Source organism: Triticum dicoccoides, chromosome 3B (assembly GCF_002162155.2).
Source record: "Triticum dicoccoides isolate Atlit2015 ecotype Zavitan chromosome 3B, WEW_v2.0, whole genome shotgun sequence".
NCBI lineage: Eukaryota > Viridiplantae > Streptophyta > Magnoliopsida > Poales > Poaceae > Triticum > Triticum dicoccoides.
Genome location: NC_041385.1, coordinates 37427082 through 37438655, shown reverse-complemented (window position 1 = coordinate 37438655; position 11574 = coordinate 37427082).

Below are 11574 nucleotides of genomic sequence, written 5' to 3'. Positions count from 1 at the left end.
GCGGCGGCGGCGGGCGAGGGAAGCGAACCGGAAGTGGAGGGAAAAAAAAGGCGTACGTGGGTGGGAGGATGGGCGGAGTGCGAAATGGTTTTCTTTTTGGGAGACGAAACTTTATTCTTTTATTTTTAGGTGTATGTAGGTAATATAAATAGTAGGAGTATAAGTAGAGATTTTTTTTTTACGGAGAGTATAAGTAGAGATTAGTAGTTCCAGTCGGAGTATTGAATTATGATTTCTTTTTCGGGGAAGGGAGAACAGAGGGTGCACATGTTGGAGCAAATCAGCCAAGTTTGTACTAGCAGGTTGTGCAGTGAAGAGGGAGTTGTAGAAATTATGAATGTGATCCTTTAAAGCCCCCTAACCTAAAATAAACTCCCCCTGGTCATCCACGCAGCCTAGTGATTTTGTTACACTTTTTTCTCTTTGAACAACAATTGTGAAGAATTTAGATACATTATAACTGAGCATCTTTCCTCCCTTCTCAGACTATTAGCATTTCTAGCCGTCCAATCAGCACTTTTAAGCGTTTTTAGTCGTTCGATTAAGGGTGAACCCCACGCTCCGCGAGCCGCCGCCTCCTAACCCTAAGCAGCAGCCGCCGCCACAACTACTGCCGCCGCCTCGGTCCCCCTCCTCTTTCCCGTCGGCGGCCTCGTCGGCGGCAAGAGGAGTGGGGACCCGTCCGTCTTGTTTACTTTTCTTAGGTTTTTGTTTCTCCGGCAGCATCGACGAGGTGGTGGCGACGATGGCGTGTTGGAATAAAGTCTCTCCAGTCTTTCCCTACCTCGACGACGTCCGATCCGGCACCGGCGAAGGGCCTGTGAGAGTTTGTGTCCCCAGATCGGTTGGTTCCCTTCAGATCTTGGCAGTTTGTGTGTCTTTCAAGGGATACTTTTGGCTGGCGTTTGGTGTGGCGACCACGACATCTTCTTCTGTGTTGTTCTGTGGCTTAACCCGGTTTCTCCAACCCTCTGATCTGGTGGTGGTGGATTGCAAGCTTGTTCTGCTTGGGGTGATGCTCCAGCCGATGCTGCTTCAACGACTTTTAGATCTCGTCTCAAGGGGCGAGTGGCTATTACGGTCTTCAAAGCCTTGTATGGCGAGGGCATTTGCAGGTGTTGCTTTTCTTTGCTGTTGGTTCGGTGCAATTTTCAATCACCGGCGGGCAGCGTACAATCAGAGGAAGAAGAAGACTAGTATGCTTTTTATTGTAATTTTATTTTTTTACTGGTCATTCTACGTCCAGTTGTCTATCCATTGTATTGGCCTTTGTTTTCCTCGATGATAATCATATTTAAGATGCCCTTTGGGTGTCTTTATTCAAAAAAAAGGGTGAACCCCACGTACACTCGGTTCGCCCGCTACGAACGAGCGCTGCAGTGACGGGCCGCTGCTCTAGCGACAATTTTGGGCGTCCGCTGTTAAATTGGGCCTAATGGGCCTGAGCTGTCTTTGTACGTGCATCCAAAAAGCTGGACTGTCCATGGTCCACGCAACCCTCGTTAAGGTCGCAACCCTACCATGGCGGCGGACGATGGGACGATGCACTACTCCCATGGCGACGGCGCTAGGCTCCGATGACACAAGGACCTCCTTCATGTCTGACCTCTCATGCCAAGACTATGGCACTCTCGCCATTGGTGACGCTGACCAAAACATCGAGCGACCTCCGAGCGAGATAGAGCTGGATCGGTCGGCCTATTAGGCTAGTCATAGTGGGAGTAACATAAGTAGTAATATAGATGTCACATAAGCAAAAAAGATGACGTGTCATGTAATTAAAGAGGAGAGAGACAAATAGAGTAACATAATATGTTACCATCACATAGCGGTTTCCAATACAAAATGAGTCTACAAAGCAATAAATGAAGATATGCATGTTACTACACCTATGACACATCCCACTATGAAGGTGGTAACATGGACTAGTAACATTATGTATGTTACTAGTCTAAGTTACTCCCCACTATGACTAGCCTTATTGCAGAGGAAGGTCAATGAACCGATTCAAGACAGAGAACAGAGGTAATGGTTCGATCCAGCAAACGCGGGCGAAGTGGGTCCGGTCGGGTGATGTGCTCAGCGAGGCGAGGCGATGGGAAACTGCCTAATCATGCGGGTAAATTGCAGTTGATGCAGCAGGGAGCTATGGAAAGCATCAAATCCCGTTGTTGAGTAGAAATTTATTTCGATATGCACCGGCGTGGAAACTGAAGCATCAGTTCTCGGTACCCATTCATGGCAGCTAATGTGCATCTCCCGCCGTCTCTTGATATATGTTGCATCTAATTGGCTTCTGATGATACGGGTGTGTGCATCCCTCCCAACCTCTCCCATCCCATCCCCTTGCCTATCTACCCATCAACCTTTGAAGATATGTCCACCGGTAGTGGCGAAGACAACGTGCCAGCGTAAACAACATCATCGATGTTACTCTTGTGGCAGACCTGCTCTTCCTCGCCAGGGCGATGTGCACCATCCAAGTCAACCGCCGCACAATTCTGCCCACCACCATGGAGAGAATCTGGGCTTGCCCCAACCCTACGATTGCTTGATATATAGGTAAGAGTCAGGCTTGTTTGACTGATAAACAGAGCTGATGCTGGTTTGTTTATCATCTGTATTTTTGCTGATATACGGATCATCATTTCCTACTTGCTGCGATTGTGAACTTGCAAGCTACACATTTTCATATTCCCGGAAATTTGGTCTGGTTCGTGTCATGTATGTCATTGTAGTATTGATGCATGCTGTTTCGTGTTATTTTCATGGACGGTTATGCTTGTGAGGAGTACACAACTTTGCTTGGCTTGTATCTTCTCTCAACGAAGTATATACTGTTAGTGAGGTTTGTTGCCCCTCTATGGTTTAGACAAAAAAGGGCCTCCTTCTTTACCACTTTAGGGGATGGGAGTGAAGGGGGGGTTTACATACAACTGGGGCAAAGTGGTTTATGATTGAATCTCTGAGGCATTCTTATCATTTGGTAGATCCAAGTCCATGGCCTATTTCGGGTTCACTCGGAGCTTTGGCCAATTTTCTATTGTTTACCACATGCATTATCCTTTTCAGTTTGTCCATGTGTTGTTGCAGGTTGCTGATTATACAGACTCAATCCTGATCCTCCAGGTTAAACATATTGGTGGTCTGTGCGATGTAGTACACACAATGGTCGTCTTTGTGTACTACATACATCAAAGAATCTGATTCTGTTCAGATGTTGATCCAAAGATCAATCACTTTGGATTATTTTGATAAGTAATTTATTTTTTGAATTATTCATGTTTGCAGGCTCTGCAGCATAGAGCTTATGTTATTCCCTGCGAGGTTACATTCATTATTTGTGAAAAAAGAAAAGATGAACCGAGAGGTGCAGTCCGTTACTGGGAACATGTGTACATATCAAGTCAAAATGATTCATATGCAGTTTAGCAGTAGGTTACATTGTGATCAGAACTTTCTCTTAGTGCATTTGTATATAAATTGAACCATATATGAGTAGATATATTCTAAAAAAACACTAAATCTGTGGTATAGCTCCAGCTTTTATCTGCTCACATTCACACGATGATGATTATAAGGCCTCTATTCATCATGTATATTCTCTCAAATGTAATGTTCTCCATAGGGTGCGTTTGGAGGCAAAGTTTTTTTGTAGTTTTCTGAAAATACCGTGGTTTCTGAAAAAACTTTGGTATTAAATACTATGAGGCAAAGTATTCATTTATCAATTACCAACAACATATGCATTTATTTAGCATGTATGGAAATTTCTACGTCTGTCCTTGTAGTTGTGGAATTCTTATCATTCTATCGCAAAAATAGATGGGCGCAGCAAGGCGCGTCATTAATGGTCTAGTGTGTATTATGGTCACCATTTCTCAACCAATCTATGTGTGCTCTTTGTTTCCAATAGCTGTCCATCCGTTCTTCCAGTCATTCCAGACTCAGATTTTCGAATAGTACATGTCGACTGAATGTCATTTAATATGCGTTTGGCTACCTGCGCCAAATCTAACCAGGCCCCTAGATGCAGTTTTTTTTTGTTTTTTTGTTGTTTGGATTGTTTACAAACACTACTGGCCATGCATGGCACTGTGATTAAAGCACCTCTGGGCATGACTCTAGAGGAACGGCAAAATCCACCGTTTCTAGCGAGCCAAACCCAAGGGTTTGGAGGGGGTGCACGTAGGTTACAACGGCCGCACGCGCGGGGACACGTGGTAGAAGCCGCGTTGGTTCCCGATGCGGCGTCGTAACTACCCTCACCCTCCACCCACTGCCCACTCTCTCCTTCACCCACTGCTTCACTCTCCCCTTCTCTCGCTGCTCACTCTCCCCTCTATCTCTCACCGGGGGGACCACAAAATCTGCACAGTGAGCACCGCAACGAGGACCCTCCTCCATGTCAATGCCGGTATGCCCTCTGCTCCCTCGGTTGCATCAATTTTTATGTGGCCACGTAACGTTTGCCATGGGGTGTAAACACCTGGTTGGGCTTTGATTTTGCGATTGATTGAATCGATTTTGATTAGAGATTCAAGGGTTTTCACGCACAAGGGGTAGGAATTTCTAGGGTTTGAACAAACCCTCGACTTGATTCATCGACACGTTGGATATAGCCTAGCCGCAACAAAGATTCGAGGGTTTTGCACACACGGGGTATGAATTTTGAGGTTTTGAACAAACCCTCGAATCGATTCATCGGCACTTTGGATATCTTTGTCGGGGTCGTCCGGAACAAACTTGATCATACACAGGGACGGAGCTGGCATGTAGGCATTGGGGTCAATTGACCCCAATGAAATTACTAAATCCTTCATTAACTTAGTAATGATCACTATTGGTTTATAGAAGATGACCCCATTGCCATGGATATGACCCCATCAAGCTTTTTTTCTAGCTTCGTCCCTGATCATACATGTAGTACATTTTTTATTGGAGCCCTAGTTCATATGTGTATATTCAATGTAGATTGACAAGTTCATCATGGGAGGCAATGACAAGGCTGGCAAGGAGGTCGCCGCTGACGGGAGGGCAAGGATGTCGCCTTTGACGGGAAGGGCAAAGGGACCGCCTCAGGGAAGAAGGGCAAGCTGATGCTGCAGATCAAACTGGAGGGGATGCAGACAAACAAACTATGTGCATAATTTGGTTTTGACATGTATTCACTCATCCAGACTGAGTCGGGATATGCAAAGTGCCCAAAATAGATGCAGATAACCAAACAACTCCTTAACACATAGCCAGAGAGGAACTGAGCATCAGAGAACCCAGTATAAGAAAGAACTCGACGCTGATCAAATGATCCTTGCGCAAGTCACACCCATTATGCAAAAGAAGCCAGGATAGTTACTACTTACAATAGTTAAGTATGTCAAAACATACAGGAAACGTAATTATCTAATTCTATTGAACCAGTCTCTTCCTCCTTCCTCAATAGCAATAGTTCCAAATATATTTTGTACCGCACACTTCTCTTTTCCATCTTCCTTGCTCTGTCCTGTTCTTCAGCTTTATATAGAAAGTTCAACAAGATCTGCCAGGATCACCAGCTACAAATAGAAAACAGTCCAGCCAAACAGACCAGGTCGGCAGCTACTGAGAAAGGAAATAGGGAAAGAGCTCAGGAAGGAGCTGCCAACAACAAAAGAAACAACCGAAACCAGCCTATCCACTTATCCAGTATCTTGTTTCCTTGTTATTTTCATTATCTTAATTATGTTTTTTTCCCCATTTAATCAATGTAAGTATTCAGCAGAAGTCGAGAATCCTTTCTGTGAATCCAACGGCATACTGGCACAAACAGAATAACCCTGTTCTTCACCAAATATAGCACGCATTACTTGCTTTAATGTGTCAATCCTTTCCTGGGACTAAAAGGCTCAAAGGTATGTAAATCCTTCTCTGGGGAAAAGAGATACGCAAGGGAAACCAGAGCAGGCAATCCAAGATAGTAGTACCTCATAGAGAACCTCCGGTGCTATCAAATAAGCTGAGAAGCTTGCAGTAGCAGCAGGCATAGCTTGACACAACAAAGAGCGCACCTATCAGCTCTTCTGCACCACACTAGATAAGCATTTTTGTATCTAAAGTTGTAAACACACATAAGCTGTATGCCAGTATTACTACCATCAGCCCAAGTGGGCGGGAGGGCTAGATGTGCCAAATCTGAAGTAGTTGAAACATAGCTATGCAAGCAAGATGGTCGTGGCTGCAGTGGACCGACCCTTCCCAGCCATGGTCGGAATTCGAGATCGATGTACCTGAGGAATCCAGACAGCTCTATCGTGCGGCCACACGGTGCACGATTGGGAACGGCATGCATACCCGATTTTGGGAGGACCGCTAGCTGGACGAATCGAGAATACAGGACTTGGCGCTGGCAGTGTATAGGATGGTGCGCCCAGCCGCTCCCCCCCAGGAAGCCCCCAAAGCCACTTTTTGGGCGCCGGCGGGCAAAAAACGGCCCATTCGGGCACCAGGGACCCATTTTCACCGGATTTGGCGATTTTTACGGCTAGCACTCCCACCCCAGACCCAGCCCCCTGGGGCGCAGCTAGGGACGCCAGCAGTTGCTTTTTAACTGCATAGGCCCATTGCCAACTGCTCTCCTCCCCTCTCTCTCAAACCGCATCTATGACCGGAAGGGGAAGAGCCCGGCGAGGAAATGGTGATTTCCTCCGCCCTTCACTGTTCTGATTATATTTTAACAATGTTTTAAGTAGTTTGTAGTATGGATTTCCACTGTCCGCCATTGAACTCCGATGAACTATGTTCCTTTAGCGTGGCGATGAAATATTGGTCCGATGAACCGAATGAATTAATCGACTTTTACGTAGCGTTGCATGGATTGAATAGTTTTGAGGTTTCGTATATGAGAGACGCGGTTAGCCAACAAATGAGACGTGTCCGCGGGCGTTTGAGGGCCTGAATTTGTTGTCTCTTGCTATAGATGCTCTAATTGCAAATTTGCAATGAGGAACATGAACCGTGAGGTTTAGGGATCCATCACTACACTCTCCTCCAATACCACTCCTTACTCCCTGTCACACATGTAATGCACCTCGTGGAAGATGCGAGGATCACCAAAGCGGGCCCTTTCTACTGTATGCTGCGCCAAACCTCCATGGTCATTACCTACATTTCCGGGCACGCATGCTTTAAGTACCAAGCAGATACACACACACACACACACACACACACACACACACACACACACACACACACACACACACACACACACACAACGAGTAAAATCTAGCAAAACACAAAACTGACCATGTTGGCTTCATTTGAAATCTTAAATCACAAACCCTCTTTGGCGTGACGAAGGTTACTCGCCGCTCAAATGTACGTAGTTGACATTCGAGAATGAAACCGAATCATGCAACACCATTTACAGAGGTTGACAAAGGTTTGCTCCAAAATAATGCAACAGGGCCTCATGGATGAGCTCGACCCACTCAGATTCCTAAATCTGGCGACACTGTACCTCTTCTCACATTTATTAGACGGATGTGTGCGCTTCACCGCGCCGGGAAGCTGGCGGTTTGACATGCGCTTATCAGCAGGTTATACCACGGCCGGATCATTACGAGTGGCAGGGCCGTACTCTGGTTCCAGACTGGGTGTTTTTGTGTCCTTTTATGCGGTCCGGTTGGTGTCCCGCCGGTGGGTCCTGACATACATATTATGATATATATACACCAAAATACACTCTACATACAACCAAAAAATATGGAAATTAATGGGTATGTGATTCAAAAGAGCATGCAAGACCACACATGGTCCCATAGGGTTGCAAAGAAGCACGTTCAACAAATCATAAGTCAAAGTTGCACTTGTCGCCGTCGATAGGCAACAAATGGTGGAACTTCATTTGTTGTATTAGTGCATCTCCGACGTTGATCCTCAAACCGAACACCGTATCCGTCCATGAACCGACGGGGACCAGTTTGCGGGCACTGATGCGGGAACCTGCCATACAACCCTGTCCCTAAATGTCCGTCCCTGATTTTTTTTTGAAGACGACAACACTCAAAATAATTATCGAAAATAACACAATCCATGATAAATAACATATAAATATCCCTAGTACAATAATAGGTCAAATCTGAGATAACCGGATGTTCAACAATAACATACAAATATCCCTAGTACAATAATAGGTCAAATCCGAGATAACCGGATGTTCAACAAGTTTTTTCGAAATCACCGATTTCAAATTCAACGACACTAGAGTCAGAAAGCGGCACATGTCCTCCCACACATACTGCCCCTTGAGCTTCATTCAATAATGTACGTGCCTGAATTGCCTGCCCTCGGTACTGTAGTATATCATGGCAACGCATGCAAACTATACAACGCGTAGAGCAATATCGAGTGAATTAATAAATTAACCAACATCTAGAGCAATAGGAAGCAAAACTTACGATCTCCACAGTTGACAAGCCCAATGGGCACATTGTCTCCCCTCGGTGAATCGCATCGCAAAACTTCATGACGGAGTTGCAGATAGTGCACCACCGATGTGTTAGCGACCTCATATTGCGTTCATGGATGACGTGCATGTGGTAGGGCACAAAGTTCTTTCACTCATGAAACAAAGAATGCAAGCTTTGGCAAAAGGTCGAGCCCTTGTTCATGCCTACAAAGTCCGCAGATATGGCCAACCACGCATCGCACAACAACGGATCCTCGATCACCGAATACCCCATCGACGTAATCTAGAAAACGACAAGAAGTTCAAAAAACAAAACTCAATGGCAGCATTTGACCGAACACCTGCCGGGCGTGGTGTCCGCCATGGACGTCGTTGGCTCGGGTGTGGAGGGACTCCTAGGTGGACAACGACGTAGTCCAGGGTAGGTAGGTGTGTGGGTGGGGGTATGCAGACGTTCGAGGATGCCTGGATGGCGGCCGGAGAGGTACAATGGTGGTGTCGACGAGGGGGGTGCAGATGAAAAGGGGCGGGGGCAGGGGCAAAGTGGAATAAAAGGGAACCAACATGGATTTGAGTGAGCCCGACGTGTCTAAGTCCTACGTGGCCGGTGTCTGGACTTCTGCAAGAGCGGTGTTACACAGACGACACACTTTGGACGATTTCCAGACGATACAGGGCATCCAGCCATCCATGCATAGTCCAAAAGTGAACATCGCCGTTGAATCCTCCCGTCGTCCACAGTTCGGCTGGTATTTGTCGTCCATAGAGTAATTTCGCTTCTACAAAGCCCCTCCCCGCCCCTCACCCGAGTTTACCTCCGATTTACGAGAAAAATGTATGTCTGTACCCGTCCATTGACCGATAGGGCATCACATTAGATGGGAAAGCACGTCCAGACAACTTGATCCAGACGGATGCGGGCGGTTTGAGAGTTAGCATTGGAGATACCTAATGCAATAGCATCCCTACTTTACACAGGCCAAACGAACGCCTCAGAATCAAGCAGTAGGTTATGAAAATAAAAGCTAGCCACTTTTGTCCTTTTGCCTTCATTTTTTCTTTTGTTGTCACTGCTAGGACAATGTAAAGCACACAAATACCAAGCGCATCCATGTCTTCACTTATTAAATTTTCAAATGAATTTCCACCTACAGAAAAAAATATCATAGAAAGTAGTCTTTGTTGATACTATTGGATTTCTACTACCGAATGCAATGTTTACCACGTAAATTTCAAGGAAAAAAAATGTGCACACAAGAAAATCTCGAGATAGAGTAATCCTAAATTTTGTTGCATGGCAGAGAATAGATGGAAAATACAAAAATAGATCCAGTGAGAATTGTAGTGTAAAAGGAGTGTGCAGACCCATCCTGGATTTTAAGCCTACTAGTAAAGAGTGAATGTTTTTTTTTTTTTTTGCGGGGATATGATTGGCTCGCCTGTAGCTACAATCTAGAGGGAGCAATGCAGTCCACTTGAATGTCAGCAGTTGAGCCAAGTGTATACGTACCGAAGCATTTTGCGTTCATTCAGTCTAGACAGCCTAGCAATGTTGAAAGGGGAAGAGAAACGATCGCCAAATGCCCATCAAACGATCATGCTTTTGTTGCGCGCGGTGCTGACCAGTGAAAACAGATGGAAGGGTTTATGCAGTTCCACGCTAGCTAGCTGAAGAATGGATACTTGAATCCAGACAGACAATGTTTACGAATTGGCACTTGCTACACTGGTACGGCACGAAGCAAAAACATACTCCTACTTACTGCGGTACAAAATTCCCAAGGCCCGTTTTGACCGGTAGTCGCCGAAGCAGACAGACGATCTCGGCGACCACCACGCGATCGCTCGCTCTGGGCGGTGGCGCAGGATGGGCTGGCGTACCCACGTCACCCGCCGCGCGCAGGCAGCTTTTGCTTTGCTTTGCCAGCGGGCAGCCGGGGCAGGAAGGCTGGCCGGCCTCGGAGGACGCGCGGAGAGGAGAGGAGAGCCCTGCCTGCCGGTACGTCTTTTCCTCTCCACCCACCCACCCACCCCAGTCAGGCTCTCGGCTCTCACACCCGTTACGACGGAACGGCCGCAACTGCATGCATGCCTTCCCTCAAAAAAAATAAAAAATGCATGCATGCCACGCATGTACTGTACTCCTACGTAACGTACTGGTGCACGATCGACCCAAATGCACCCAATGTACTACTAATACTGTATAGTAACGTGTCTGTCGTCGTCCGAACTTGCCCGCTTTTGGATCTTGTTTGGAAATAGAGGTAATTACAGACGGAAAACAGGAGCACGGGCGTAGGCAACGCAGGGAAGGGCAGCATTGGGTCCGGTTCCGAGAGGGATCACCCACTGCCACCAACGCTAGCCTAAGGCTAGGCTAGGGGTAGTAGGCACATGACCCTACGCGGATAAGCGAGCAGAAATCCTCCCTCCTGTGCGGTGCGGACGGGACCGGACCGGACGGACGGAAGGAAAGAGGAGAGATCCCGAGCGCAGCCGTTGGCCTTCCCGAAACCACGCGCGCGGGTGGAGGGGCGGTGGGGCCGCGCGCAAAAGCAGCAAAACCGCATACGCCGGCCCAACTGGCACGGGAAGGGAGCTACCGTCTTCCCTGTCTCCCCTGTCTCAAAAAGCGGTGAAGAAAAAGAGATTTGATTCCATAGCATTTACTGCTTCAAGTCCTGGTCCTGGTCCTGGGTGGTGGCGATCACAAGCCCTGGCCCTGAGCTCGGAAAGTAGTACAGGCCTTGTCTTTTACCCCCTCTATCTCCCTCCCTCCCTCTCTCTTTCTCTCTTTTACACGAAGAGAGGTGACTTGTTTCAACGGATCGTCGATCTGCAACGGCTCAAACAAACAGAAAAATCTTTTTCCAGTCGCCAGAGTGAATTCAGAATTTTCGAAATAAAACAAGTTAATTTCGGGTCCCGTACGCACGCATGAATTCATGCATGGGGTGCACCGACCGCTTGTTTCCGCAGCGTTTCAGCTTAATCTGTGCGTGGGTTGAGTCCTACCGCCGGGCATGCACGGTCCATGTACACTCAGCTTAATTCTGGGGTTCATGTCACCCAAACAAAGGTTGCGAGTGCCGTTGCTGTCCAGGCAACCTCACGAAGGCACACGGTAA